General features: G+C 32.4%; 1 non-coding gene across 1 annotated transcript; it reads right to left on the bottom strand.

The window, feature by feature from the left end:
• Window positions 1-6,987: 6,987 nt before the first annotated feature.
• Window positions 6,988-7,094, bottom strand: LOC139887153 (small nucleolar RNA R71). Its single transcript, XR_011772995.1, has one exon. It is a non-coding gene; the product is annotated as a small nucleolar RNA R71 (small nucleolar RNA).
• Between the last annotated feature and the right edge of the window lie 351 nt (window positions 7,095-7,445).

Below are 7,445 nucleotides of genomic sequence, written 5' to 3'. Positions count from 1 at the left end.
ATAATGATAATAATAGTATTAGTATTAGTGAAATAATAATAATGATAATAATAATACTTATTTTAGTAATAATGATAATAATAATAATAATAATGATAATACTAGTAATGTTAATTTTAATAAAATCATATTTTTTAATAAAAATAATAATTTTAATAATAATAACAATACTCATAATAATTATTATATTACTATTAATACTAATAATAATAATCATAATAATAACTTAAATCATAATTTTACTAATAATAATAATAATAATAATAATAATAATAATAATAATAATAATAATAATAATAATAATAATAATAATAATAATAATAATAATAATAATAATAATAATAATAATAATAATAACTACCTCACAAGAAAAGCTCCAAAAAGAAATAAACTGCCTCAGCCCAGGCTCGAACCAGCAACCTCTCGCTAACCCATCAACACCCCTGACCATAGCGCTGCTTATGTTTTTCTGCTTTTATATGCAGACTGATCTATTTAACCCTTTTTTTTATCTTTTTTTCTACTTTCTTCTTATACATAACTAATCCTTTATCGTAATCACCATTATCATCTCAAGCTTTTATAATCCCGAACATTATCAGGATTTTTGCTATCACGTTCATATCAACAAAAATACGTACATGGCCCAACCAAATGAGACGGCCCAATTGTGCAACTCAATTCACGGCCCAATATTGAAATCAAAAACCCAAAATGAGTTCGGTACTTTTTCTTTTATGCATCAGGTTATACATAAAATAAAGATGTATATATATTTAGGCGAATAAATTTCATTTTAATAATGCTCACTGGTCGGCCACTTATTTGCCTATAGTCCCACATGTATCAATGGTGTGAATTGTTGTAACACCCATTGTTTTTTTTTTTTATACTTTGGGTTGTTTTGCCAACTTTCAAAATTCAGGGACTATTCATGTAAATAGGTATAAAAACGGGTTGAACTCAGTTTTGGGGTCTGGAACACCTCACAATCATCTCAAAAGTTCCAGAAATTAGATTCTCTCTTGTGAGGAAACCCTAGAACGAAGTAAGTGTAAATTGGTGAAGAAGGAGGTGATTACAACCCAAATTGAAGTTGTCCTTTGTTGCTCTATCTACTAGACTTCAATTGTTACTTGAGGTAAACCCTACAATTCAAAATTCATGTCTAATTAATGAATTGGGGTTAGGGTTTGATGGGGATAGTGATGATAAACCCTTATACCTTAGGGTTTGGGGTCTAATGAGTCTAGTATTTAAATATGAAATCTTTGAAGGTGGGTTTTTTGGGTTGGGTGCTTGATTTTGATCAAGTAATGATGTAATTAGTATCCTTATTACTATTAATTAGTGTTTATGAATATTGCTATTGTTGTTGGTCAAACCTGAAAGTTGACTTTGATTAGGTCAAACTAGGTTTGAGTCTAAATTGTGAAATTATACATGAGTAATTGAATTGTAATTGTCAATTGGTGTCAAGTGTAAATGGGTCAAGTTTACACTAGTAAGAGTGTTGAAACGTATCTACTTCAGGAAGGATAAGTTAGAACTAATGAATTAGTGTTGTGGATATGTTTGTTGGTTGAAAATTGGGTAAATATTGTAAAATCTGTAGCTAAGAAAAACTGCACAAACCACGTCTTTGTAAAATCATATAAAATCAACCGTAGCTCTGTTTGAGGCATGTGAACAAAATTCGGAGAGGTCTTTGAGATTCTATCCAATGAATAAGCTTTTGTTGACTAAAGAGATGTCTAAATGGGCCATGATTAAAATGGGTAAAATTTGTATAAAGTGTTATTTTTTGGATTTTTGGGCATGGTGTAAGTGTCAATAATGTTAGGGAGTTTATTGGGTATGAATTACCACTTGTAAAGGTTATGATTCAAGACCCTCTTTAGTTGATTATTGGATGAAAGCTTAATTGGGTCGAAATAAAACTAGTAATCACTTTTGGTGTCTAGTGACTTATTGGGCGAGTCTTGTGATTATGTGTGTGATAGTTAGCTAAATAGAAATATTTAGCTTATTATTTGTGATATAATGTAATAGGTGGATTACATTGGCGACTCGTGGATTTCGGATATTATGTTGCTAGAGATTTCAAGGTGAGTGGAATAATTATATATATGTGTATATGATTTATTTTCTTGTGTGTGGGGTGTGGTTAGTGTATCCGTGCATGAGGTTACACTATAGTGTTATCCGTGCGTGAGGATTTCACTACCTTTTTGTACGATGGGGCCCACACATATATCATGGTGTTGGTAGTTTTACTACTTCGTCATGACATGTGCGATGGGTGGGTTGTGGCCGTTGACTCGGTCCACTAACTTCACCTTGGGAGTAATGTTGTATTTGCGCGGTATAACGTTATCGGGAAATGCGAGTACCGGTGGGAAATGCGAGTACCATTCCCGGGTTGTGTGAAAATGGATCCATATTGCTTGTGTGTGTGTGTGTGTGTTTATGGTTTAGCATATTACTTGTTGATTATATGCTAACGGTGATGCTAGCTTGGTGTATGCGTTGATATGCATTATTATGCATTTTAGCATATTACTAGTTAATTATATGCTAACGGTGATGCTAGCTTGGTATATGTGTTGATATGCGTTCTTATGTGTTGTGTGTGTAAGTGGGTGCAAGTAAGTGAATTATATATGTATATGTATAATTATTTCATTCACTAATCTTTTCTTACTCCTCTCGTTGTTTTACTTTTTATAGGTACTGGTCTGATGATACGTAGATATCTAGTTGCAAGACTAGATATTTAGACGTTGCTTGAGCTCATGGCGGGATTGCTCACGACTTACTAGACTTTGATTGGGGATAGATAGTCCCCGGGATCAAGCTCTTGGTATCGGTTTGGGTTGTTGAGTCTTAAACCATTCATTGTGTAATTTGGGTCAAAGTTACCACTTGTGTTGTCGGTACTTGTCGTGAGTACTAAATGTTGAAGAAAACATGTAAGGTATATTAGATTGTGTATTAACATGAAATCCGAAACTTTTAACAGGTTTTGAAGTGTATATGTTGGGTCAAGAATGTAATAAAAAAAAAGTTGTCGTTTCCTGGAAATGTGTCGAGAGACGTTTCAATTGTTTAAGGTTTTCTCTTGGTTTAATCATGGCGAAAATTCAACAGACCCAACGAAAGTAGCAGTAGTTGTAGCGGTTAAATGGAGGGTTGTTTAGGCTGTTTTTAGGGTGATTTACTTCGTTGGAAGAAAAGAAGAATATATATATATATATATATATATATATATATATATATATATATATATATATATATATATATATATATATATATATATATATATATATATATATATATATAGTTTGGTCACTGTTTCATCATCTTCCTCGTCATGATATCTTCGTTGCTTGTTTTGGGTTTCAACAGATGTAAATTTTCGAATGTTATATGATGGTGGTTAAGGTGGATACACGGTTCTGGGTTGCCAAAGGAAACAGGAAACAACAATAGTAGAAACAGAGGTTTAACAATCCATGTCAGCCGTTTATGGTGTTCTACGGTGGTGGTGACAGTTACAGCGAATAGAACACTAGAAGAAGCATAAAAATTGACGGGTTAATGGTGGCTTCACGATGGATCAAGGTGATGATTAATTCACGATGAGAGAGAGGGAAAGAGACGAGAGAGAGGAAGTGAGTGAGGTGGTATGATGACGGTTGTGGTGTTAATCCTGGTGATGAGGGTGGCGTGTGGTTGTGACCGGCGGTGTAGGTGGTGATAGGTGTCGGTTGTAGTAACCAGATCGAATAGTAACAGTATATATGGTAGTGGTAATGTAGGGTGTCATTTCTAAGTGGTTAATATAACCGTATGGCAGCAAACATGGTGGGTTTATAGGGTGTTAGATTGGGCTGCAGGCTAGGTGTAAAAAGCAACGGTTTAATGGTAGTTTGTGATCGAGTTTTTGAACCAAAACGGAAAACAAAATAAACATGATGAGGGTGATATGGTGATTGTCTTGGTAATGGTTAAATGGCGAAGGCTTGATGGTTGTTGCTTATGATGACAGTATATAGGAATAAGAAAAGAGAAGGGTGAAATGGGTTAGTAGAGAAGAAGAAGAAACAGAGAATTTGAAAGAAGGAAAAGTGGTGCAAGTATTACATTGTTTATGTCTATAATTCATATGCATTATTATAGATATAAATAACTAAGTTGAAGACAATAAACACCAATCAAGCACAGTGAATTATAAAAATTTAATCAGACACAGTTTAGCAGCCGGTGGATTATTCTACCGACAGTTTTACACAGATTATTATATCGTGCCCCGTTGTTAATCAGTTGCGGATAAATGTATACGAAAAAAATTCTAAATTTTTAAATTAACTATATTTATTTATTTTAGTCATTATGGTATAAAATTTTGGTCATTAACTGTTTTAAAATTATTAAATAAAATTAACTCAACTGTCCGCGCTCGATCTTAGGTAAAATATAAAAAAAATTTAAAACTTACTAAATATCTCCTAAATACCTATTAATTAATCCTATAAATTATATAACTCATTTTCGAATCACTGTTTATTTTTAGAATCATGTAAATTCGTTTTTAACTTGATTAATAACCATCAAGATGACAAACGAGTGCTACGAGTGTTTATTAAATAAATTCTAAATCATATATATATATATATATATATATATATATATATATATATATATATATATATATATATATATATATATATATATATATATATATATATATATATCTAATAATTCATATTCTAACTTATTGTATATATCCAGACTACGTTGCCAAAAACATTTTAATTATTATATCGAAAAACATTTCCGCACGTTTGAAACTAAATCAATTGAATATTATTAAATTTAGTTTTCCACTAACTTTTGTCTAACACTCGCTATATGACATTTTATTCCCACTTGTAGATCACTTTATCACTTTTCGAATATTGTTAAAAAGGAACGATTTCTCAAATCAACGTGGACCTCACAACAGAGACCCCTAATCAAAATGAATCTTGTAACTCAATCATTTGATATCATATTGTAATTCTGTCGATAAATATATTGAACAAATATGTTCATGTAAAGTATTATACGTTTAATACTTTGTTAACATTCTCAAGTTATAATATATATATATATATATATATATATATATATATATATATATATATATATATATATATATATATATATATATATATATATATATATATATATATATAGATATATATATATATATAATCATATCCATTTATATAATGGTTCGTGAATCGTCGGAATTTGGTCGAGGTTAAATGAATGTATGAACACAGTTTAAAATTCTTGAGATTTAACTTAACAAACTTTGCTTATAGTGTCGGAATAATATAAAGATAAAGTTTAAATTTGGTCGGAAATTTTCGGGTTGTCACATAATCTTAGCCATGATTCGCTAATTTGATTGTGTTTGCTTATCTATGAATCTCTAGTGTAAGGATTTTCCCTAAATTCATTGAATGAATTTGTTTGAATGAAATATATGAGCAAGTGTTATTGTGCTAGCTATGAGGTCCATTGCTATGCATTGTTTTAGGCTTTACTTTGATTACATAGATTGTTTAGCTCTCTTGTTGATTTGAGAAGTGAATCAATTTGTGCTTCAACACTTTAAGTGATCTAGACAACTAAATTGGGAATTTCAAGTGATTGTATTCTTAGTTTAGGTTGGTTTTCAATTGGCCTTTAGTCAACATAGTGGTGTTTAATTATCTTAAGTGATTTTGATAGTTGGAGGGTTTTATGTGAGTTTGCAAAGTGTAATTTGATTAAGGTTTGGTAGTGGTGCTAAACATTTAATAGTTCAACAACTAATGCAATAGCAGATTGGGTAAAATGGGACAATCTAAGTATAGAGAGGATTAGGTAAGTGAACATTACTTACTTAATTGTTATAGTTCTAAATATTTTGTTACTTGCTACTTGTTGCTAGTTATATTGTTAAGTTTAAGTTTGTTTACTTGTGCACGTTTTAGTTGTTAATCAAAATCAATCAAACAACCCCCCCCCCCCCCAATCAAACAAACCCTAAGTCGATTAATAGTTTCATTTATTCGACTTACACCGCTCTCTTGGGACGAACTTGAACCGAATACTTGCATAAAAGTGCAATAATAATCGGGTCTTAAGTACTCGTTAGTTATGTGCACTTATTTGTATTGCTTGAATCTTGTATAAATTTTGAGGGTAATTGATGTATTGTTCCACACCCATTACACTTTCTTGGCGCCGCTGTCGGGGAGCAGTTAGTTATTTGAAAAATTGATTTAAGCTTTTAATTGTTCGATCCTTTTGTGAGGATTATCCTTGCAAAGTTACTTTTCTTGTTTTTTTTTATATTATTATGTTTGGAAAACCGTTTGTGTTTGTGTTGTGATCGAAGGTTAGGTACGTTGGTGTATGAAAAGGCGATCCCAAAAGGATCAAGACTTTATACATCCATTTTCCAATTCGGAGAAACACGTGCACGGGATTTACAAGCGTAGAGAAGAAAGGGTATTAAGAAATTTTTTTGAGGTTTTACCATTTTGTCTACCGATTAATCAAGAAGAACAAGTTGATCCAAATGACACGCCAATATGGAATGCTAGGTTGGTTGCACCTACGGTGGTACCTCCGGCTAATACTAAACCAACCATGGGGGTCGAAAATTGGAAGATCGAGGGTAACTTCTTCACGATGATCAAAGATGTACAATTTCATGGGTTAATAGACGAAAATCCTTTTGAGCATCTTCAACAATTTAACGCTATTTGTGATCTTTACAAGTACAAAGCTGTCACCGATGATGCTTATAAGTTAAGGGCATTCCCCTTTACTCTTCAAGATGATGCGAAAATTTGGTTAAGGAATCTACCCTCCAATTCGATTAGGATTTTTCAAGATTTAAGGGACGCTTTTATTTATCACTTCTTTCCACCATCAAAGGCGGAACGACATAGGATTGATATTAATGCATTCACTCAACGGAGTGATGAGTCTTTGTATGATGCATGGATACATTTTAAGAAGATGTTGAGAGCTTGTCCACCACATGGTTTGACAAAGAAATAGTACATCAACACGTTCTATCAGGGTACTAATCTTTTGACAAGACAAACTCCTGATGCATCCTCGGGAGGAGTATTTATATATAAATCACCCAATGCGGCCGAAACCATGTTAGAGATATGTCGGTCAACACTTACGAATGGAACCCTTCACCACGAGATTTACCAAGGAAAAGTGTAGCTCAAGTGGAGAGTGATAACGGTCAAGTCACCCTTGCAAGCCTAAATAATCAATTTCAGTCGTACGGGAAGGAGTTGAAGAAGCTACAACAATCAATAGTCGCAATGCAAGTAGGATGTCAAAGGTGCGAGGGACCAAATCTCACCAAGAATTGTCCCCAA

This window comes from Rutidosis leptorrhynchoides, chromosome 1, assembly GCF_046630445.1.
Source record: "Rutidosis leptorrhynchoides isolate AG116_Rl617_1_P2 chromosome 1, CSIRO_AGI_Rlap_v1, whole genome shotgun sequence".
Classification (NCBI taxonomy): Eukaryota; Viridiplantae; Streptophyta; class Magnoliopsida; order Asterales; family Asteraceae; genus Rutidosis; species Rutidosis leptorrhynchoides.
This window is presented reverse-complemented; position numbering and strand designations above follow the sequence as displayed.